The sequence below is a fragment of the Dendrobates tinctorius genome, unplaced genomic scaffold (assembly GCF_039654945.1).
Source record: "Dendrobates tinctorius isolate UK_male_01 unplaced genomic scaffold, ASM3965494v1 ptg000012l, whole genome shotgun sequence".
Classification (NCBI taxonomy): domain Eukaryota; kingdom Metazoa; phylum Chordata; class Amphibia; order Anura; family Dendrobatidae; genus Dendrobates; species Dendrobates tinctorius.
Window position 1 is genome coordinate 20,659,143 of NW_027361680.1, and position 23,620 is coordinate 20,682,762.

General features: G+C 44.7%; 1 protein-coding gene across 9 annotated transcripts in view; it reads left to right on the top strand.

Moving 5' to 3' along the window:
* The window catches only part of XPNPEP3 (X-prolyl aminopeptidase 3), a 474,091-nt gene that overhangs the window by 133,166 nt on the left and 317,305 nt on the right, over positions 1-23,620 (top strand). Inside the window, exon 2 of one of the 9 annotated variants that reach the window (XM_073558046.1) lies at positions 12,715-12,809. The exons of the other annotated variants lie outside the window; for them this stretch is intronic. The gene's annotated coding sequence lies outside the window, so the exon portion shown is untranslated. The remainder of the gene's footprint in view (positions 1-12,714; positions 12,810-23,620) is intronic. 9 annotated transcript variants of the gene reach the window in all.

Consider the following 23,620-nt stretch of genomic DNA (forward strand, 5'->3'; position numbering starts at 1 on the left):
CGAGTGACAGCAGGTTCTCTCTGTACAAGCGGCTTGTACACGGGTTGGAGGTGCACTAGGTTGTGATCCGATCTTCCAAGGGGCGGTAGGGCTGACGAGGCATATGCCCCTCTCACATTGGCAAAGAACAAGTCCAATATTTTGTTGTCTCTAGTGAGGCAGGTAACATACTGTGTGCAACCGGGTAGTATGGATGCTGGAGACACATGATTGAAATCTCCCAAAACCAGAAGGAGTGCTTGGGGGTGAAGGGACTGCATCATGCTCACTGTGGATTGTAGGACCTCAGTGGCGGCATCAGCTTTCCCAGAAGGGGGGACATATGCAGCTATCATGATTACATGCGATAGTTCCCTCGGTAAATAAAAAGGTCTCATGCCCACAGCTAATAGCTCAATGTCCTTACAGCATGTTTGCTCTTTGACCACGATGTGCCTAGAGTCACACCATCTATCATTCACAAATATCGCCAGCCCTCCGCCTTTCCTCTTACCGCTCTCCCTTGTCCTGTCCGCGCGAATGAGTTTAAAGCCATCCAACGAGACAACAGTGTCCGGAGTACCTTCAGTGAGCCAGGTCTCTGTAAACAGCAACATACTGCACTCCCTTAATTCCCGATGATGTCTGGTCAGCGCCGGCAGTTCGTCCAACTTATTCCCGAGTGACCTCACATTGCCCATAATGACGGAGGGAAGAGCAGGTCTATAGCGCCTTCTAGCTTTCCTGAGGGCTCCAGCTCTGCAACCTCTTCTCTTAGTCCTCCTTATTTCTGGTAGAATGTCCTCTGGTCTAATAGCATCATGCTGCCTTGTTGTATCCCTAAGCAGCAGTATAGCTTCTCTGGAGTAGACAATAGGGTCTTTTTCAGTTCCTGGATTTCCCAACACAATAGATCCAAGTAAAAACAAGGTAAAAAGTCCATCGAAGGTCCAGGTCCTCTTATGGTTTTCCATAGTGCAATGTCCTTTGGAGTAACAATAAAAAAGAGAAAGGAAAAATAGAAAAAATAGAGAAAAAAGGAGAGCAAAGAAGGAGCTACTGTAACAGGCTGCCACTCCAGCGGCGCCAGAATGTAATCAGCAGCATACTGGCACTATTTTGTTTGTATTTGTATGCTATTTATTTATTAAGCAGCCAGTGGTTATATTAGTACCATGATTCTTGACTATGGGGACTACACCTGTTTCAGTCCCTAGAAATGTTTTTAAATGTTTTAAACTGTGTGTAGTGTTTCCTGGTTTTGTATACAATAAAGTATATTTTGCTATATTTACTGGTATTCAGAGTGGTGATCCTAAAAATTTGTTGCATTGCTTTTTCTTTTATATGAGAAGCTGCGGTTTGTGCACAACTTTTTGGCAAGGTTCATCAGCTTTAAGTTCACAGACGAAAAAATGAAGCATATCAAGAAAAGAACACTGTCAATACGGTAAAACATGGAGAAGAATCTGTATTGTTCTGGGGCTGCTGTGCTGCATTTGGCACAGGGTGTCTAGAATCTGTGCAGGGTACAATAAAATCTCAAGATTATGAAGGGATTCTAGAGAGAAATGTGCTGCCCAGTGTCAGAAAGCTTGGACTCAGTCGAGAGAGGTCATGGGTCTTGCAACAGGATAATGACCCAAAACACACAGCTAAAATCACCCAAGAATGGCTAAGAGGCCTTCTATGAACCCTGACCTAAATCCTATTGAGCATCTTTGGAAAGAGCTGAAACATGCCATCTGGAAAAGGCAACCTTCAAACACGAGTCAACTGGAGCAGTTTGCTCTTGAGGATAGGGCCAAATTACCTGTCGAGAGGTGCAGAAGTCTCATTGACTGTTACATGAATCATTTGATTGCAGTGATTGCCTGAAAAGTTTGTGCAACAAAATATTAAGTTAAGGGTACCATCATTTCTGTCCAGGCCTATTTTATGAGTTTTATTTTTTTTAAATTCTGTGGAAGCATGCTTGAAAAGCAATGTCTGACTTTCATTTGTTCATTTTCATAGATTTATGATTTATTACTTTTGTCAGATTCAAGTTATTTTTGTCACCATTGTGGGTTTTTCGGTCATTAACCCCTTCACCCCCAAGGGTGGTTTGCACGTTCATGACCGGGCCAATTTTTACAATTCTGACCACTGTACCTTTATGAGGTCATAACTCTGGAACGCTTCCATGGATCCCGGTGATTCTGACATTGTTTTCTCGTGACATATTGTACTTCATGTTAGTGGTAAAAATTTCATTCAAATAACTTGCGTTTATTTGTGAGAAAAAACGGAAATTTGGCGAAAATTGTGAAAATTTCGCAATTTTCCAACTTTGAATTTTTATGCCCTTAAATCACAGAGATACGGCACACAAAAAACTTGATAACTAACATTTCCCACATGTTTACTTTACATCAGCACAATTTTGGAACCAAAATTTTTTTTTGTTAGGAAGTTATAAGGGTTAAAAGTTGACCAGCGATTTCTCATTTTTACAACACCATTTTATTTTTAGGACCACATCACATTTGAAGCCACTTTGAGGGGTCTATATGATAGAAAATACCCAAAAGTGACACCATTCTAAAAACTGCACCCCTTAAGGTGCTCAAAACCACATTCAAGAAGTTTATTAACCCTTTAGGTGCGTCACAGGAATTTTTTTGAATATTTAAAAAAAAATGAACATCTAACTTTTTTTCATAAAAAAAATAATTCAGGTTCAATTTTTTTTATTTTACCAAGGGTAACAGGAGAAATTGGACTGCAAAAGTTATTGTGCAATTTGTCCTGAGTACGCAGATACCTGATATGTGGGGGGGAACGACTGTTTCGGCGCATGGCAGAGCTCAGAATGGAAGGAGCGCCGTTTGACTTTTTCAATGCAAAATTGGCTGGAATTCAGATTGGACGCCATGTCACATTTGGAGAGTCCCTGATGTACCTAAACAGTGGAAACCCCCTACAAGTGACCCCATTTTGGAAACTAGACCCCCCAAGGAACTTATCTAGATATGTGGTGAGAACTTTGAACACACAAGGGCTTTACAAAAGTTTATAACGTACAGCGGTACAATTAAAAAATCATATTTTTTCCACACAAATGATCTTTTCACCCCAATTTTTATTTTCCCAAGGGTAACAGGACCCTAAAAGTTATTGTGCAATTTGTCCTGAGTACGCTGATACCCCACATGTGGGGGTAAACCACTATTTGGGCGCATGGCAGAGCTCGGAAGGGAAGCAGCGCCATTTGACGTTTTTGGCTGGAATTGAGATCGGACACCATGTCGCGTTTGGAAAACCCCTGATGTACCAAAACAGTGGAAACCCCCCACAAATGACACCATTTTGGAAACTAGACCCCCTAAGGAACTTATCTAGATGTGTGGTGAGAACTTTGAACCCCCATGGGCTTCACAGAAGTTTATAACATAAAGCCATACAATTAAAAAATCATATTTTTTCCACAAAAATGATCTTTTCACCCTCAATTCTTATTTTTCCAAGGGTAACAGGACCCTAAAAGTTATTGTGCAATTTGTCCTGAGTACGCTGATACCCCACATGTGGGGGTAAACCACTATTTGGGCGCATGGCAGAGCTCGGAAGGGAAGCAGCGCCATTTGACGTTTTTGGCTGGAATTGAGATCGGACACCATGTCGCGTTTGGAAAACCCCTGATGTACCAAAACAGTGGAAACCCCCCACAAATGACACCATTTTGGAAACTAGACCCCCTAAGGAACTTATCTAGATGTGTGGTGAGCACTTTGACCCCCCCAGTGCTTCACAGAAGTTTATAACGCCCGGGCGTGAAAATAAAAAATTCGGATTTTTTCCACAAACATGATCTTTTAGTCCCCATTTTTTTATTTTCCCAAGGGTAACAGGAGAAATTGGACCTTAAAAGTTGTCCAATTTGTCCTGAGTATGCTGATACCCCATATGTGGGAGAAAACTACTGTATGGGCACACGTCGGGGCTCGGAAGGGAAGTAGTGACGTTTTGGAATGCAGACTTTGATGGAATGGTCTGCGGGTGTCATGTTGCCTTTGGAGAGCCCCTAATGTACCTAAACAGTGGAAACCCCCCACAAATGACACCATTTTGTAAACTAGACCCCCCAAGGAACTTATCTAGATGTGTGGTGAGCACTTTGAACCCCCCAGTGCTTCACAGAAGTTTATAACGCCCGGGCGTGAAAATAAAAAATTCGTATTTTTTCCACAAACATGATCTTTTAGTCACCATTTTTTTATTTTCCCAAGGGTACCAGGAGAAATTGGACCTTAAAAGTTGTTGTCCAATTTGTCCTGAGTATGCTGATACCCCATATGTGGGAGAAAACTACTGTATGGGCACACGTCGGGGCTCGGAAGGGAAGTAGTGACGTTTTGGAATGCAGACTTTGATGGAATGGTCTGCGGGTGTCATGTGCGTTTGGAGAGCCCCTGATGTACCTAAACTATTGAAACTCCCCACAAGTGACCCCATTTTGGACACTAGACCCCCCACGGAACTTATCTAGATGTGTGGTGAGCACTTTGAACCCCCAAGTGCTTCACAGAAGTTTATAACACTCGGACGTGAAAATAAAAAAATCATTTTTTTCCACAAAAATGATATTTTTGCCCCCAATTTTTTATTTTCCTAAGGGTAACAGGAGAAATTGGACCCCAAAAATTGTTTTGCAATTTGTCCTGAGTAGGCTGATACCCTACATGTGGGGGTAAAACACTGTTTGGGCGCATGGCAGAGCTTGGAAGGGAAGGAGCACCATTTGACTTTTTCAACTCAGAATTGGCTGGAATTGAGATCAGAAGCCATGTTGCATTTGGAGAGCCCCTGATGTGCCCAAACAGTGGAAACCCCCAATTCTAACTCCAACCCGAACCCCAACATGCCCCTAGCCCTAACCCTAGCCCTAACCCTACCCCAACACACCCCTAACCCTAGCCCTAACCCTAATGGAAAAATGGAAATAAATACATTTTTTTTATTTTATTATTTTTCCCTAACTAAGGGGGTGATAACGGGGGGTTTGATTTACCATTTATGGCGGTTTTTATATTTGGCGGCTGTCGCACGCTAAAAGACGCTTTTTATTGTAAAAATAGTTTTTGCATCACCACATATTGAGAGCTATAATTTTTCCGTATTTTGACCCACCGGGTCATGTGAGGTCTTATTTTTTGCGGGACGAGTTGACGTTTTTATTGGTACCATTTTCGGGCACGTGAAATTTTTTGATCGCTTTTTATTCCGATTTTTGGGACGCAGAATGAAGAAAAACCAGCGTTTCATGAATTTCTTTTGGGGGGGTGCATTTACACCGTTCCGCGTGCGGTAAAATTGATAAAGCGGTTTTATTCTTCAGGTCAGTACGGTTACAGCGATACCTCATTTAGGTCTTTTTTTTATGTTTTTGTCGGTTTTATGCAATGAAAACTATTTTATATAAAAAATAATTATTTTTGCATCGCTTTATTCTGCGAGCTATAACTTTTTTATTTTTTCGCTGATGATGCTGTGTGGTGGCTCGTTTTTTGCGGGACAAGATGACGTTTTCAGCGGTACCATGGATATTTATATGCGTCTTTTTGATCGCGCGTTATTACACTTTTTGTTTGGCAGTATGATAATAAATCATTATTTTTTGCTTCGTTTTTTATTTTTATTTTTTAAGGGGTTCGCTAAAGGGGTTAACTAATGGGACAGTTTTATAGGGCGGGTCGTTACGGACGCGGCGATACCTAATATGTGTACTTTTATTGTTTGGGTTTTTTTTATTATTTCCAAAAAATTTATTGGGGGAATATTTTTTTTTTTTTTTTTCTAATTTATTTGGCGATTTTTTTTTTAATTTTTACATTTTTTTTTTTTTTTTTTTTTTACTTTATTAAATAGTCCCAGGTGGGACATCACTGTCCTGTGACAGATCGCTGATCTGTCACATCACAGATCACTGTGACAGATCAGCGATCTAACACAGGCACTGCAGAAGGCTTCCTCATGCCTGCGCTTTGCAGGCACTGAGGAAGCCAGCTTCCTCAGGCCCCCGTCACCATCTTGGAATCGGGGGCCTGGAGGAAAGGAGTCCCCCGCAGCAGCGCTGCACATTGCGCTGCCGTGGGGGGCTCAGGGAAGCACGGAGGGAGCCCCCTCCCTGCCGATGCTTCCCTTTAACTCCCGGTACACCGCGATCATGTTTGATCGCGGTGTGCAAGGGGTTAACGTGTCGGGGGCGGTCCGTGACCGCCCCTGACACATTGTGCCGGGTGTCAGCTGTGATAATCAGCTGACACCCGGCCGCGATCAGCGGCGCTCACCACGTGGGCGCCGCTGATCGCGCCCGACGTACTATCCCGTCCATGGGCATAGGGGCCCAGGTCCCATGGACGGGATATACCGTCGGATGTTGGGAAGGGGTTAAGCAAAGGGTACCAACAATTTTGACCACGTGTGTATATCACACAAAATGATGAATATAAATTGGTTGTCTTAGATAAACAATAACTCATTTGGATGAGTAGCACTTTTATAGAATCAGAAATGTATAAACAAAGTTATTTGCCAAAGGAATCGAATTTTTAGGTGCCTATGTGCAAAAATTATAAGTGACAAGATAAAATTAGATAAAATTTATAATTCTTTATGATTACATCAATTAAAATGATAACATAGATGAAAAACAGGAAATGGTGTAAAGAAAATGGGGAGTTGGAAAATACTCTCAATATATCTATATATATAATCGTCTAATTCTGTCTGTCTGTAACGGAAATCCCGCGTCGCTGATTGATCACGGCCTAATGTGCGGATGGTAGCCAGGGTCCGGAGGAGATCGCCTGTTATTGCATTTTGATGCAATGTTGCAGCAACCAAAAAAATAATAATTCTGGCGTTTTGACTTTTTTTCTCACACTATGCCGTTTAGTGACCAGGTTAAGCCTTTTTTTTGTTGGTAGAACGGGTAATTCTGAACACGGCGATACTAAATATGTGTATGATTAATTTTTTTTATTGTTTTATTTTGAACTGGGGCGAAAGGGGGGTGATGTCAACTTTTTTTTATACATATATATTTTTAAAAACATTTCGGCCCTGCTACATACAGGCGATGATCAGATCACTGGTATGTAGCAGAATACCTCACTTGCTATGAGCACCGACCACGGGGCGGCGCTCATAGCAATCAGGTAGTGACAACCATAGATGTCTCCAGGAGACCTCAGGTTGTCATGTCGACCCATCGGTGACCCGCAATCACATGACGCGAGTCAATGATGGGTGGATTTCTGGCGCGATTGCCAGAATTGCATGTTAACTGCCGCTGTTAGAGTTTGACAGCGGCATTTATTTGGTTAATAACCGCGGGTGGATCGCGATTCCACACATGGCTGTTCCGGGCTCAAACAGCTGACTTGTGCCGGGAAAGATGTGGGCTCACTGCTGGAGCCCACATCAAAGGGAGGGTGTCCGACATCAGTGTACTATTACACCCGATGTCGGAAAGGAGTTAAAGCAATGTAAAAGGAAAAAATAAAAATTTAACTTTTTCCCACAAAAATTTTTCTTTAGCCCCAAGTTTTGCATTTTCACAAGAGTAACTGGAGCAAATGGACCATACAATTTGTTGTCCAATTTCTCCTGAGTACACCAATACCCCAATATGTGGGGGAAAACCACTGTTTGGGTGCACGGCAGAGCTCGGAAGGTAAGAAGCGCCATTTGACTTTTGAAATGCAAAATTGTCTGGAATCGAAAGAGGACACCCTGTCGCGTTTGTAGATCCCCGATGTGACTAAACAGTGGAAACCTCCCATATTTTGAAAACTACACCCTTCAAGAAATTTATCTAAATGTGTAGAGAGCACCTTGAACCCCCAGAATTTTATAAATTGAGCCGCGAAAACAAAAAAATTCCCATAAAAACGTGTTTTTTACCACCAAATTTTTTATGTTCACAAGGGTAATAGGAGAAAAGGACCATATAAAATTTGTTGTGCAATTTTTTCTTGTTCGCACAGATACCCCATATGTGGTGAAAACTACTGTTTGGGTGCCCGGCAGGGCTTGAAAAGGGAAGGAGCGCCATTTGACTTTTGAAATGCAAATTTACACAGAAACCCGGTGTTAGCGTAAAGCTCAGGATAAATGTGTGCCGAGCCTTACTGCGATCTTTCGGAGACAGAATGAAAAAATCTGTAGTAAGCCAAGAATTAGTTTTATTTATTTTTTACGCCGTTTCTAGTACAGTATAAGTGATTTATTTTTCAGGTCGGTGCGATTACAGCAATACCAGATTTATATTGTTTTTTATGTTTTGCTGCTGTCCCACACTTAAAGACGCTTTTCGCATCACCATATTTTGAGAGCTATAATTTTTATATATTTCTGCCAATAGTCATGTGAGGGCTTGTTTTTTGCTGAATGAGTTGACTTTTTATTGGTACTATTTTCAGTCACACAACATTTTTTGATCGCTTTCTTTTCCGGTTTTTGGGAGGCAAAATTAACAAAAAACAGCAGTTAAAGGGAACCTGTCACCTCGTTTTGCCACTATAAGATGCTGCCACCGCCTTTTGGGGCTTATCTACAGCATTCTGTAATCCTGTAGATAAGCCCCCGGTCCGACCTGAAAGAGAAGAAAAGCAAGTTTTATTATGCTCACCCGGGGGGCGGTTCGGTCCGATGGGTGTCGCAGGTCCTGGGTCTGGCGCCTCCCATCTTCATGCGATGTCGTCCTCCTGCTTGCTGCGTGTCGTGCTCCTGCCAGGCTTAATGATCTACCCTGTTGAGGGCAGAGCAGAGTACTGCAGTACGCAGGCGCTGGGCCTCTCTCACCTTTCCTTACACCTGCGCACTGCAGTACTTTGCTCTGCTTTCAACAGGGCAGATTAGTACGCCTGCGCAGGAGCGCGACATGAAGCAAGCAGGTTGACGACATCGCATGAAGATGGGAGGCGCCGGACCTGCGACACCCATCGGAGCGGACCGCCCCCAGGTGAGTATAATAAAACTTGTTTTTCTTCTCTTTCAGGTCGGACCAGGGGCTTATCTACAGCATTATAGAATGCTGTAGATAAGCCCCGAAAGGCGGTGGCTGCATCTTATAGCGGCAAAATGAGGTGACAGTTTCCCTTTAAGGAATTATTTTTTTATGCCATGCACCGTGTTGTAAATGTGATAAGACCACTTTATTCTTCGGGTCAGCACAATTACAGCGATACCACATTGATATCTTTTTTTATGTTTTGCCACTTTTCCCCAAAACTATTTTTTTTTACGGTGTTAACTGAAGGGGTTAACGAAAGTAACAGTTGTAGGGCTCATACTCATTTGCGAGAAAAATTGGACGAATGCAATCCTATAAAAAATCGGTTGCCACTTGTGTAGCTTACTGTACTTGTATTTTATTACTAAATAAATTATTTTCCGAAAAAAACAGGTGTGGGGTCTCCTGAAATGTTATTAACTGCTGGCTAATAATAATCTTTATAATCTTTATTTTTATGTAGCGCTAACATATTCCGCAGCGCTTTACAGTTTGCACAGATTATCATCACTGTCCCCGATGGGGCTCACAATCTAAATTCCCTATCAGTATGTCTTTAGAATGTGGGAGGAAACCCACGCAAACACGGGGAGAACATACAAGGCTAATAAAACTTTTTGGACCCCATGCCATTTTTTTCAGAAAATATTTATAAAATACATGTACAGTAAACTACACACAAAGCAATCATATATCTCACTCACATGTTTATATCTATATTGCTGTATCTATCTGTATATCGCTTCTCCCCGAGATAGACAAAGGAACATGTTTAGTTCAAGTCTCTGGGGGGCATGGCCTGGCTGCACAGGAGACAGGACATGGCTGCTGGGAGCTTTGATAAAGCCAAGATAAAATCAAGGATTTGATGAATCCACTACTATAATTTGACCCCCTGGACTCGATCTGAATCCAACCTGCACTATTGGAAGACGAAATCAGAACAAAACAGGCACTACTCTAGCCCTGGGCTGAACGGCTGGGCTGACCACGGGGACACAGCAGGAGAAAAGGCGCCATCTTACCACCCCAGGAGGCTGCAAAAGTCAGCAAACTAAACGCCGGAGGCTCATATCAAGGAGGTACCCTGTAATAGAAGCATTAAGCTTCTCCCTCCATCCACTCTGACTGGCCCCGTTACCTCCTACCAGCCTCTGGTGCACTGGGTGCCGTGGGGCTTCCCCTGTCTGCCTCCGAGGTCCCCTCTCTCCTCTCTCTTTCCTGCTCCCCCTCAGGAGTGAAGAGACTCCTGTTGCTGGAGGAGTCACTGGGTTTTGATGCTGTGGAGAGACACTTCTCCCCCTCTGTGCCCCTGTCAAAGCTTGCTGCTGGATCTGAGATAAAGAGAGGGGGCTGGGGATTTCCCACCTTGCCTGACGCCATATTAGGCAAGGCTCTGATTACAGAGAGAGACAAGCTGGCTCCAGCATACAGAGAGGTGAAAATCACTTCTCTAGTCTTTACTACTGCCCTGGAACTCTGAGCTTAAAAAATAAATGGCTCACCTTCCTCAATTATTATCAGAAAGGTGCTAGCAATAGTCTAAACCTATAAATAAATATATATATATATATATATATATATAAAAAAGGGCACTAACATTGCAGTGAGGCTTTGCTGACACCCAGTGCATGCTCTGTGAATCTGTGCATTTAATAAGTGGATAAGACATTCTGATCCTTGGCGTTCCAGGATGGCCGCTGGTGGGGAAGGACGCGCTTGAGTATGCTCTGACAGCCCAGAACCAGACCCAGCTTATCTGGCTCCATCCGGCATGCAGCATTGCCGATACTGACCCACTTGTTACCCCACCTGGAACTAGACCTAACTAACTAAGTCGGAGGAGCAGATATTAGTATTTGAAAACCCAAATATACTCTGTCAATAAGGGAACTTGCCTCCCTTCCCCAAGACCATACTGCTCTGCTGATATGGATGCCTAGACTGCCATCTAGCGACGGCCAAGGGGGAATGCATATTTAATACATATACTTTTTCCTTTTTTTTGAGTGGAAAACCTATAGCTCTCTGTGTGCAACAATGGGGAAACCGGAGTCAAAACACAACGTACCACATCCAAATCTTTGAAATCTATTACACAAGCAGATGTGGACAAATTCTTGAACAAACAAACTGCCCCACCGGACCCCACCAGAACCCCAGGACATGCAGACCATGATTCAGAGGAAGACTCGGATTCTGATATTGAAAGCGACACCGATGTAGGCGATGACTCGAGAGACAACCGGGTCACACGCTCCTTCATTAAGCGGATCCTGTCCAAGGCCCTTAAACCAATCGGAAAAGAGCTTGCTGAAATTAAACAGGACCTGTCGCAACAGGATCACAGACTGGAAGACATGGAACAAACTCAAACAGCATTGGCTCAGCACTCTAACAGCCTCCTAGACAGCTTAAAAGCCCACGAAAACCAATTGCATGATATACAGTCCATACTAGAGAACTATGAGAACCGAGAACTTAGAAACAACATTCGAATCAGGGGCCTCTCAGAATCTGTTGCATCTGATGCTCTGGCTAAAGCGGCCAAAGAGATCTTTGGAAAGCTATTGATAGAGGGGGATCCCACGGACATTGAGCTTATTCGAGTCCACAGGTCTCTACGCCCTAGACCAAAACAGGGCGACCCCCCAAGAGATGTTCTATGCCGCTTTCTAGACTTTCGTACAAAAGATCTGATTATGCGCAGAGCTCGAGAGTCAGAGGAGATAGTCTATGAAAGCGCAAACTTGAGACTGTTTCAAGACCTCTCAACCACCTCCCTCAAGAAGCGATGGCTTGTTAAACCATTTACAGAGGCTCTAATCCAGAAGGGCTACCGCTTCCGATGGCTGTTTCCTTTTGGAATGTCTATCTCCGCAGATGAAAAAAGACTCCAGGTCAGGTCGTCCGCTGACATCAAAGATGTTTGCAAAACGCTGGATATCGTCGAGACCTACCCCGACTTGGAGCCTTTCCATACAGCTTCTCTTCTTCGCCCTCTTCAACCCCCTTCTCCATGGCTTACCATGAGCTCCCCCACAGCACAGAGGCCTAGAAGGAAGACGACGAAGGCACCATCATCAAAAGGGGACACAGAGGCAACATGAACGTGTGACCGGCCTCTCATCTGATCTGAGTGCTTCCTTACTGTTAAGTGTTATATAACTTGAATGATCTTCAACTTAGAGTTATTACAGCTAACGTCCTAACGTACCTTATCCTTTTTTCTATTTTTTATCCCGTCACTCCCCACCCAACCTTTCTGAACCAAGTACCTTCCTGTTACTCTTACGTAGCTATAGAGTTTGCATATCTTTTCTTATTGAGGTAACTTACTTGATGTGCTAATACAACTCCCTTCTTTTTTTTTTTTTCTCCTATTTTCATCCCTCACCCACCCCTCCCTGGTTTTCCCTGTCCCCACCCCCGTATTCTCTATCTTGCCACAGAGTATTGGTCCATCTAAGCTATAGGTACTTCTTCACGTTTATGAATCTTTAATATTTCCCCTATCGGTCGACAAATATGACTAACAGATCGATAGTTATGTTCTATAATAGTTAGTTAAGAATCGTTTCAAAACTGAATCTAAAGATGTTCATCTTTTATTTCCTTTATTTATTCACCCTTTCTTCTCTTCCCTCCTCCTCTTCCCCCACATATCTGACTAGTTCTGACATCACAGCACGAATGAGGCAACAAAGGAAATCTACTAAGTGTAGCCCGGCCACCTCCTACCACATTACCCATGGATACTCGAGATAAGGTATTTAGCTTTGCAACATTCAATGCGCATGGCATGAACTCGCCGTCCACTAGGCGCCATACATTGACCCTACTTAAGAAACAAAGAGCAGACCTTCTATTAGTACAAGAAACTCACTTTAAGCCAGACAAAATTCCCAACTTTGAGCGGTCACATTATGACACATGGTTTCATGCAACCACCACGCAGACAGGCTCGAGAGGTGTCTCGGTGGCTATGGCGAGGGGGGTGCCCTTTCAGCTACACAAAATGTTGTCTGACCCTCTGGGGAGGTATTTAATGATTAAGGGCCTGCTAGCCGGGAACTTGGTCACTATTTGCAGTCTATATGCCCCTAACAAGAAACTGCTGAAGTGGCTATAGGCGGCATTGAAAAAAATTGAAGACTTTAAAGAAGGTATACTTATCATAGGAGGTGACCTAAATGTCGCGCTAGAGCCATTAATAGACACGAGAAAGAAAAGTGCAATATCCCTCAGAGAAATTAGCAGAATAAAACAACAGATCCAATCCTCACAAATAATTGATATCTGGAGATACCTGCACCCAAATGACCTAGATTTCACTTTTTATTCTCACCCCCACGGGTCCTACCATAGGCTTGACTATATCTTTATCCCCAAAAGATTTCTCTCCAATGCAAAAAGATCCAATATCTTACCTAATATATTATCTGACCATTCAATAGTAACACTAGAGATGTCTCTGGCTAGGCCTTTCCCCTCCTGCAGAACTTGGCAGCTCAACGAATCGATCCTGAATATTCCTTCGGCGCTTGACCGAATCACTAAAACACTCATCCAATATTTTGATCAAAATGATAATGGTGAAGTCTCAGCCCCGACTTTATGGGAAGCCCATAAATCAGTTATTAGAGGAGAACTGATTTCAGTTTCCTCCTACCTGAATAAACAAAGACAACAGCAGGTAAACTCATTATACGCTGAAATAGCTACACTTGAGATTCAACATAAAAAACAAACTGAATCCCAAATTCTGGCCCAACTATCTCAAAAAAGACAGCAATTAAAGGACATTTTAAACTCACAGTCTGCAAAATGGTACGCTTCTTGGCGAACCAGAATGTTTGTACACGGAGACAAAGCTTCTAAGCTAATGATCTCAAAAATCCGGCAGCGCCAATCTCGCACATATGTCCACTCGTACCCTCGATTACGATCAGATAAAATCAGAGTTCTTAAATTATTATAAACAACTCTACAACCTACGCCCATTTGAATCGTCCCTGGAGAGGGCCAAGAGAAGACAGCTTATTGAGTTTTTCTTGACCCGTTTAAAATTGTCAAAACTCTCAGATTCGCAGCGGCAATGTCTTGTTGAACCTTTTCGTCTGGACGAGCTCCGGTCCACCCTGCCAGGCTGTCCGTCAGGTAAGGTACCAGGCCCAGATGGACTCCCCTCCATCTATTACAAGACTTTCCCCTCGATTTTCCTCCCTCGTCTATTAAACATGTGCAATTCTATACTGGGGGACGGCTCTTTCCCTACTCAGGCTTTAGAAGCCAGAATATCGTTAATCTATAAAGAAGGCAAGGATGCCGAATTGTGTAGCAGCTACCGTCCGATTTCCTTGCTGAATGTTGACCTAAAGCTGTTCGCTAGTATGGTTGCACGAAGAATTGCTAAATTCTTACCAGAATTAATCTCGTTAAACCAAACGGGCTTTGTTGGGGGAAGAGAAGGGAGAGATAATACACAAAAAATTCTTCATCTTATGCATTTTGTGAAGCAGAGAGACCTCCCCTTGGTGCTTCTTGGGACAGACGCAGAAAAGGCTTTCGACAGGGTGGACTGGACCTATCTAGGTGAGACGTTGGCCGGCTTTGGCATCTTAACAATGGAACCACTATTATGTGCAATTCAGCAGAGTTTGGAGATTGAGGGAATCACAATAGGTAAAATCCACCATAAGACTGCGGCATTTGCCGACGACCTGTTGGTTTTGTTGACGAACCCCCTTCGAGGCTTTCCTGCTTTGATGGGAATCCTTGAGTATGGTAACCTCACCAACTTTAAAGTAAACGCGTCAAAATCTGAAGCTTTAGACCTAAATATACCCGCCCACACGTTGAATAAGTTAAAAGAAGTATATCCATTTACTTGGCCCAGTAGAAGTATTGCCTATTTAGGTATTAAAATAGCCAGATCCGATAAAGAAATCTTCCAACTCAATTATTACCCCTTATTGGACAGAGTTCAGACCCCTATTAGGTCATGGAGAGATCCTTTCCTGTCATGGATGGGGAGGAAGAACCTTATAAAAGCCTGATACTCCCCAAATTTACGTACTTATTTTCAACCCTACCCATCCACGTCCCAAACTCTTTCCTCTCTAGAGTTAACTCCTTATTTTTCAAATACATACGGAAGGAAGCGAGGCCCCGTATAAACTCACTCACGTTGTCGCTGCCGAGGTGCAGGGGGGGGATGGAAGCCCCTGCCATTAAAAACTATTATTATGCAGCTGTGCTTTCCCGGTCGGTAGACTTGATAAGAAGCACAAGTGACAAATATTGGGTCAACATAGAAAACATTATCTCACCTGTGCCTCTTAGGTCCCTTTTACTAACATGTACCAAGGGAAGGAAGTTTTCCTCTTTCTCCAACCCCCTGACCCGAGCTTTGCTTAGGGTCTGGTCAAAAATCTCCATGCCTTCTTGACTCCTCCCTCGTCCCTATTGCTGAGACTCTCAGACGTCTTACAACCTCCGTTGGATGTTCTGAGGGAGGGAGGGGACCTAGCACGGAGACAGGGACATATTTCCATTGACCAGATTATGACTGGGGGGGCGCTCCTTCCGTTATCGGAATTGACCGACCTCTTGACACCCTCGAGCATTAATTTTCTACAATATAACTCTCTGAGAGAGCTATTAAAATATTCAGGATTGAGAGTCCTCAGTGGTTGATACCTTTTAATGGCTAACTGAAAAGATGGTAACACATTGCAAGCTTTCGAGACTACTCAGGTCTCTTCATCAGGCATAGACTAATACAAAATCTGAAGAGTCACATATTTATGCACAATACAGCACAGAAAAAAATGCAATAGATGAGACAAGTGACGTGAAGCAGAACTATCATTATGGGAGAGGGAGAAACATAAATATTGCTCCAGTTCATAGATAAGGAGTCCGGATGTTTTAATGTCCTCTGATTGGGGTCTCCTAATGTGTTGTGATGCCCCCACACGGTCTTAGGAGCAAATTCCTTAATTGATGTAAAAAGACATAAACCGCGTTTGGCGGTCTGGGGCGCATGACAGTTGTTGGCGCTGTGAGGGGAGTAAGGGAGATTTCTTACATATTTGGTGGACGTGTCCTGCCATCCAACCCTTCTGGGCGCTAACAGAGAAACTTGTTAGTGACATAACAGAGATCTCAGTGTCGCTAACGCCGGAAACAGCTTTACTAAACCTTCCTTTGAGTTCCAAGCAGAAGGGGACTTCCATACTAATTCTTAATATTATTGCTGCAGCCAAACTTTTAATCCCCACTTATTGCGGTTCAATCCAGACTCCTACTCTCCACCAACTGCTGTCAGAGGTAGACCAATTGTTTCATATGACCGAAGTTGTTGCCTCGGTTGATCATTTACAGCGCTCCTTCGAAGAAAACTGGCGCTTATGGATCAAATACAGATCCTCCTTCAATACATGAGCCGCATGAAACTCAACCTGTGATATTGTCAGACCCTCCCCTCCTACCCCCTCCTGTATCCTCTTACTGCTTCCTCTACTCCCTCTCTACTTATTTCTCTCTTTCCTTTCTCTGTCCTTTTTTCTTTTGCTGCAAAAAAAAAATATATATATATCTTTGTTACTGGTATTACACTGTCTGTACACTTGTGTATGAAATCTGAATACTTCTTGATCGGTGTTGTTATACTTTTAAGCTATCAATAAAAAGATCATTGAAAAAAAAAAAAAAAAAGTTAAAGTCTCTAGGTGGCTGGGTGGTTTATTGCTTCATAAACCATAAAGCCCAAACTAGTAACAGAAAACAGCCTTTCTAGCTCAAATGAAAATAAAAAGTCTGTATAAAGTGATTCCCAGTATGGCTAACGTCTTCTGGGACAACACATACGACAGCTTTCGCAGGAGCTTCAGTCTGGAGACTCCCATTCTTCCAAAACAATACAGTTAGAGAAAAAAAAAAATGGCTGTACATTTAACGCCCTCCAGCCACACCCTGGAGGTTGAGATAAGGTGGGTACAGGTCCCACCCATCTCTATCCTATCCACCATGAAAACCAGACCCATATAGAGACGGCATTGCTCTCTGCCCATATCATGCTGGAGGAAAACTTATGGCTTTCACATCACGCAGGCTAGCAACCTTTAAGACATATCTCCCCTCACGTACGGCGCTAGAGACCCTGTCACAATATATATATATGTTGTAACCTCCCACGCTATCTGTGGACGGGGATTATTCGCTTTGCTGGTCGCTGAGGCATTTTCTGCGACACTCAGGGTTAAAAAAAAGTCCATTTGGTTTATTAGTACAGCATAAATCTGTCCTCAGGAACTTAGTACGATGTCCATGAAACAATCAGCTTTACAGCGTCTCCTCAGTCCCTCACTGACCCTGGTCAGCAGACCACAGATTCCTGTCCGTTACCTGTTGGTGTCGGCCATACAGGTTCTCGGATGCCACTTATCCTCAGAGGTATCCCATAACCACTTCTCACTGACCCCGGTCAGTATCACTCACGGTTGTCAGACCGTCCACTCCGGAGGTATCTCACAGACCTCCTTCCTCTGGCTCAGACTAGACAGCACTTCCACATGTGCCAAACACACAGGCTCCATTAGGTAGCCAGTAACCACACCCACAGGTGAGGTAACATCACATGCACTGGTCACGTGATCATAACATCACTGCTGGTCCTCAAATTCAACCACACAGGCTTCTGCAGGGAAAAAGGGGTACAGTGAGCGCTCTCACCTCAGGGTGAGGTATATGGGTAGCCAGATCCTCCCATCTCTCATAGCTACCCGCAACCCGGACCCAGGTGCACTAAACGACCTCTTTAGTGCTCATGTGCACTAAACACAAAATACTCCGGGTTGCATCGCAGAGAGAATCCATCCCTATGACACATATCTCCCATTAATTATGTGACTGTTAGTCACACTACAATGTATATGTATAATATATATAGGAATCAAAAAATCAGAGGCAGCATACCATTCTTTGAGTGAAAGTAGGAGCTATTTTATTCAGCTCATTATGGTGACGTTTCGGTCCAATCTGAACCTTTTTCAAGCAGTGAATTAGTACATGTACCAGATATATAGGGTGCACATAATTACAGTATTTAACAACAATTAGTTTAAGAAAAAGCATGTCTGTACATAAAAATGACATACAAGATGTGCACAATACAGTATATACAAACAGACATAAAGTGCAGTGCAACAGTGTATATAAATGGGACAACAATGCAAAAAAATATGCAGGTGTATTTTGTTATGTTAACCCGTCTGACATACTATTGTGGCACCCCAGAGTCTGGTTGCCATAGTGACATTGCCTCCCTCTAAGGGGTAATGTCATGCCTGGAGGCAGGAGGGGGATCCCCTTGCCAGGTAACACAATCGTACATGACAATTCCTGCTGCAGGCCAGAAAGGGGAGCTTCCTTATAAATTCTGGCCAGCAGGTGGGGTTAGTGAGTCAGTAAGAAGACAGCTGAGAGAGTAAACAACAGAGTTGTCATGGAAATGGGAGCAGGTGGAGCTCATAACAAGACAGAGTTGGTCTGTGGAGAGGGAAGGGACAGGAACAAGGGGCTCTGGGGAACTAAAATTGCATATAGCTGATCCCAGAGCGAATCGCTGATAAAAAGGGAAGCCAGAGTCCTTGGCTGGGAAGGAGCTGTACCCCCTGACAGCCGAATCTGGAGTGCAGGGTACTGCAAGTTCCTTGGCCACACTGAACACCTGAAGGCATGACAGCAGACCAAGAGCCCGGGGCTGACAGTGAACAAGACAGTGCCCGTGATATAGGCTCACGCTGTCAGCCATACACGTTAGCAATCATCACGCAGGAGAGGGCTGCAGCTTAGCTACAAGCAGCAGGGACCTGAAAACAGAGTGCAGAAGGAAGGGCCCCAACCTCACCTGGCAGGGTGGGTCCCCTGAATGCCTCCAGGCGAGCCGGACTCAATCCATCATCTGTATGTGGTATCCCCGATTGCATTTACGTTCAAGTAAAAGGTAAAGAAAACCGCACCTCTCTGTGTTCTTTACTTTTCTTCTGCACCCCAACGTTCACCACCATCTGAACAATCAAATATATTTGCCCTGGGGCCCCGCTCTACCCGTGGGGAGCTGAACCATCTTTGCTGCGTCACCAACAGCCCCAGTAGACCAAAACCTCAGTGTCGGCCGCCCATTGCCGAACACCACGGGTGGTGTCACGACCAAACACCACATACTTATCCTTTATTTTAATTACTGGACGCCCAGGGCCACGGACCGGGTCACTGCCACCGTGACATCCCCTTTAAAGAACCTGACCGGCCCGGTACTGAGTAACCTAAGGCCCTGTGGGGCGCTCCACTATCCCGTCCATGTGCCCTGGGCCCCTATGCCCATGGACGGGGTAGTATGTCTCAGCGATCGGCCGCACACATGGGGTGTGTGGCTGATCGCGGCTGGGTGTCAGCTGATTCTCACAGCTGACACCCGGCACTAAGTGCCAGGAGCGGTCACAGACCGCTCCCAGCACTTTAAGCCCCGGAATACTGCGATCGAACATGATCGCAGCATTCTGGGAGCAGGCAGAGGGCTGACAGTCCCTCTGTCTTTAGATCGCTGCTAAGGTAACCCAATGTCGTCATGACGACATCCAGGTTACCAGATCTGAGAAGTTTCCTATCATACGCAGTGCATGTCAGAAAGTCTCTCAGGTCAGTGTGCACGGAGTGCAGCGCTGACCGCTTCTATAGCATGCAGATGCTGCTTCATCTGCATGCTATAGAAGCGATCAACCTGCAAAAAATGAGTGTCCCATAGTGGGACTAAGTGTAAAAATTAGAATTAAGTAAAAAAAAAAATTTTAATAATTGAAAAAATATTTGAAAAAAAATAATAAAAACTATTTATTCAATCACTAAATATTTGAATGAAAAAAAAAAATCTAAACAATAAAAGTACACATTCGGTATCACCACGTCCGTGGAGACCCAACCTATAAAGCTATCGCAATAGTTAACACCTTTAGTAAATACCATAAAAAAAGCAAGGCAAAAACAATGCTTTATCATCATACCGCCGAACAAAAAGTGGAATAACACGCAATCAAAAAGATGGATATAACTAAAAATGGTGTTGCTGAAAATGTCATCTTGTCCCTCAAAAAACGAGCCACTAAACAGCATCATCAGCAAGAAAATAAGTTATAGCTGTCAGAATAAAGTGATGCAAAAACAATTATTTTTTTCTATAAAACAGTTATTATATCAAAGCGCCAAAACATAAAAAAGATATAAATGAGGTATCGCTGTAATCATACTGACCCGAAGAATAAAACTGCCTTACCAATTTTACAACACGCGGAACAGTGTAAATTCATGAGTTGCTGGTTTTTGCTCATTTTGTTTCCCAAAAATCAATAGAAAGTGATCAAAAAATGTCATGTGCCCGAAAATGGTACAAATAAAAACTTCAACTCGTCCCGCTAAGAAACAAAACCTCACATGACTCTGTGGGCCAAAATCTGGAAAACTTATGCTCTCAAAATGTTGTGATGCCAAACCTATTTTTTGCAATAAAAAGCGTCAATTAGCGTGTGACAGCTGCCAAACATAAAAACCCCCTATAACGCCTCTTTTTTGCGTCCCGCTATTTCCAGTACCGGAGATGTCAGTGTCCGTGTGTGTAATACTTGCGGCACACGTGTGGCATGTATGCGGCATCATTACCACATGGACGGGTGCCAGGGAAGAAGCATTACAGTATGCGCTGTTCCCCAGCGCCAGGTGCTGAATACGGCTCTCCACATTCTCCCCTGCTCTGCCGACAATCAGCGCAAGCAGGGGAGAATGAGAGTTGCATTTAACTCCTTAACGACCGCCGATACGCCATTCAACGCCAACAGTTAAGGGTACTTAAACCACAGCTCCGTTTTTTGACAGTGCAGAGGTATAAGGTTATAGCACCCCCCAGCGTCGGAATTTCGCCAGGGTCTCGGCAGCCGAGGGTAGCCAAGACCCCAGAGTACGTGATTCGAGTCGTTTTTTACCGACCCTGATGTTGCGATCGCTGTTATTAACGTATAACAGAGACCGCAAAAACAAAAGTCCGACTTTCCATTTAATTCAGGGGGAAAATGGTGGGTGCTTGTGCAGTGCGCCTACCAAGATCTGCTGGCCGGCACCCAGCAACAATAGGAGTGTGAGGCTGTGAAGACTCCAAAGGTGAACCCACAGGGCCGCGACGACGAACCTGCCCCCGGGCGAGCAGGCCAGGTGTACCACCCCCTATACAGGGAGTGTTAGGGGCAGGCCCGGAGGAGACTATCGCCGCGGAAGCTGGTACTTGGGGACAACTGGAGGAGTAGACAGGCAGACACCAGGCTGGAAGGCAGGCTGGCAAACACAGGAGGGACGGCTACAGGACTGAACGGAGAGCAGGCAGGGTGAACCCCTCTATCCAAGACAATATGCTTGGGGAAGCCATGAATCCAAAAGACATGAGAGATGAAAATTCGCGCCAGCTCGGGGGCGGAAGGTAGTCCGGGCAGAGGGATGAAATGGGCCATCTTGAAGAAGCGGTCTATGACCACCAAAATGACTGTGTGGCCCGAAGACTGAGGCAGATCCGTAATAAAGTCCATCGCGATATGCTGCCACGGAGCCGAGGGCATCGGAAGTGGATGCAAGAGACCGGAGGGTTGGTGCCGAGGGACCTTGTTCTTGGCCCAAGATGGGCATGAAGAGATGAAGTTTCGGACATCTTGAGGCAGGGAGGGCCACCAATAAAAACGAGAGACAAATGAAAGTGTTTTCTTGAGGCCAACATGACCTGCTAGCTTGGAGGCATGATCCCAGTAGAGGACTCGCTTCCTGTCGTCGTCTCGAACAAAAGTCTTACCGGGAGGTAAGGAAGTCAGGCTAACCGGAGTGACTACGATGAGCTTGCTAGGCTTCACTATGTGTGAAGGTTCCTCTTCGTTATCGGTGACCAGAAATGACCGGGATAAGGCATCCGCTTTGAGGTTTTTGTCACCAGGACGGAAATGAAGATCAAAGTCGAATCGGGTAAAGAACAGGGACCACCTAGCTTGCCGGGGATTAAGCCTTTGTGCTGACTGGATATACGCTAAATTCTTGTGGTCGGTGTAGATCTGGAGTGGATGTACAGCGCCCTCCAGAAGATACCGCCACTCCTCCAAGGCTAGTTTGATGGCGAGCAACTCTGTCCCCAATGGTATAGTTCCTCTCCGAGGGGGAGAATGTTTTGGAGAAGAAGCTGCAGGTAACCAGCCGTCCGGAGGAGGATCTTTGAGAGAGGATCGCTCCTGCTCCGGTGGCGGAGGTATCCACCTCAAGGGTGAAGGGCTTGTTAGCCTATGGACGGTGAAGTACGGGAGCTGTGGCAAAGGCTTGCCTCAGGGTTTGGAAGGCGTTCTCGGCTTCAGGAGACCAGCGGTGGGGGTTAGCTTCTTTGCGGATCAAAGCGGCGATAGGAGCTGTCAAAGAGGAAAAGTGTTGGATAAACTGCTGATAATAGTTGGCAAACCCCAGGAACCGCTGGATTGCCTTAATTCCCTGGGGACGCGGCCAGTTGAGTACCGTGGACACTTTTACCGGGTCCATGCGCAAGCCAGAATCAGAAATGATGTACCCCGAGAACGGCAGTGACGACTGTTCAAAGGCGCATTTTTCAAGCTTGGCATAGAGACGATGTTCTCTCAGACGAAGTAAGACTTGGCGGACGTCTTTTCGGTGCGTAGACAGATCCAGGGAAAACACCAGGATGTCATCCAAGTATACCACCACGCAGGAGTAGAGTAGATCTCGGAATATGTCATTGACAAACTCCTGGAACACTGCGGGAGCATTGCACAACCCGAAGGGCATAACGAGGTACTCATAGTGGCCGTCACGGGTGTTGAAAGCAGTCTTCCATTCATCACCAGAGCAAATCCGGACCAGATTATAGGCCCCCCGAAGATCTAACATAGTGAAGATCCGTGCTCCCCGTAGACGGTCAAATAGCTCTGGAATGAGAGGAAGGGGGTATTTGTTCTTAATGGTGATATCGTTAAGACCTCTATAGTCAATACAGGGACGAAGGGACCCATCCTTCTTCTTGACAAAAAAGAACCCGGCCCCGGCGGGCGAGGAAGACTTGCGAATAAAGCCTCTGGCCAGGTTCTCCTGAACATATTCGGACATAGCCTTAGTCTCGGAGGGAGAAAGCGGATAGATCCAACCTCGGGGCGGAGTGGAACCGGAGACAAGGTCGATGGGGCAATCATATGGCTGATGCGGAGGCAGGCTCTCGGCCTCCTTGTCAAAGACGTCCAAAAAAGCCCAGTAGGCGGAAGGTAACTCTGTTGACGTTGATGTTGAACGTGAAAAACTCTGCGGCTGTACGGTGAGCAGACACTTATTTTGGCAAGGCTGGCCCCATCGCAGAATGTCACCAGAACGCCAGTCAAGAGTAGGCTCGTGTGTTCTTAGCCAAGGAAGGCCCAAAAGGATTTTATGAGATAATGAAGGCAGTATGGAGAAAACAATCTTCTCCCAGTGCAAGGCTCCAATCTGAAGTTCCAC